The 747-nt window shown below is 34.3% G+C and overlaps 1 protein-coding gene across 1 annotated transcript in view; it reads left to right on the top strand.

Moving 5' to 3' along the window:
• The window catches only part of LOC104960234 (kinesin heavy chain isoform 5C-like), an 18,764-nt gene that overhangs the window by 7,361 nt on the left and 10,656 nt on the right, over nucleotides 1–747 (top strand). The gene's annotated exons all lie outside the window — the stretch shown is intronic.

Here is a 747-nt window from a genome sequence, read left to right as displayed (position 1 = left end):
GTACAACTTCAGATCAAAATGAACACGTAATGAAATATGACCCCCGGTTTGATGATTGACAGGTCACAGAACAATGGGGGCTATCTACCCTTACCCACAATTTAAAGTAATTCATAAAATATTATTAATATGTCGGGTAGTAATAGATTTATTTATTTTCTTCTCAGAGTGTTCCAGAATGCATAGTTTATGTTAGTATTTCAAAAAATCTCCAGGGGGAGAATCCCCCCCAGATCCCCCTGCTGGGGTTGAGTTTTCAGCATGTGTGCCTTTTTATATAGTTCAGCTTGGATTCCATCATCTCATTAAACCTTTTTTAAAAGCATACTTTTGTTCTGTGAAGGGATATAAGGGATATATGCACTGTACTTCACTTTATTTAATATTGTATGCTGAAAAGCGTATATATTACAGCACGTTTTTTTTGTTGAATAGATTTGAGTGCTTCAAAATGTTGGGTCGCGATGTATTGACCAAGAAAAAAGTGGGTCCCGAGGCCTGACCAGTTGAGAACCACTGATATTTTATAGTCAATCGCGCTCTATTGTTCAAAAAGGTGCTTTATTTTTCTCATCAAAAAAACGATTATAGGTCTGAGTTACTCCAGTCTATCTATTTTGAGTTTGTTTAATGAAAAATATATATGTTTTGAACTGAACATATTTATATCTAATAGAACCAACATATAACCACGTGATTTTAAATTAACATGATTTGTTTACGTTGATGCAAGGGGTGAAACATATT

The sequence above is a fragment of the Notothenia coriiceps genome, unplaced genomic scaffold, assembly GCF_000735185.1.
Source record: "Notothenia coriiceps isolate Sejong01 unplaced genomic scaffold, NC01 NC01_scaffold00031749, whole genome shotgun sequence".
NCBI lineage: Eukaryota > Metazoa > Chordata > Actinopteri > Perciformes > Nototheniidae > Notothenia > Notothenia coriiceps.
This window is presented reverse-complemented; position numbering and strand designations above follow the sequence as displayed.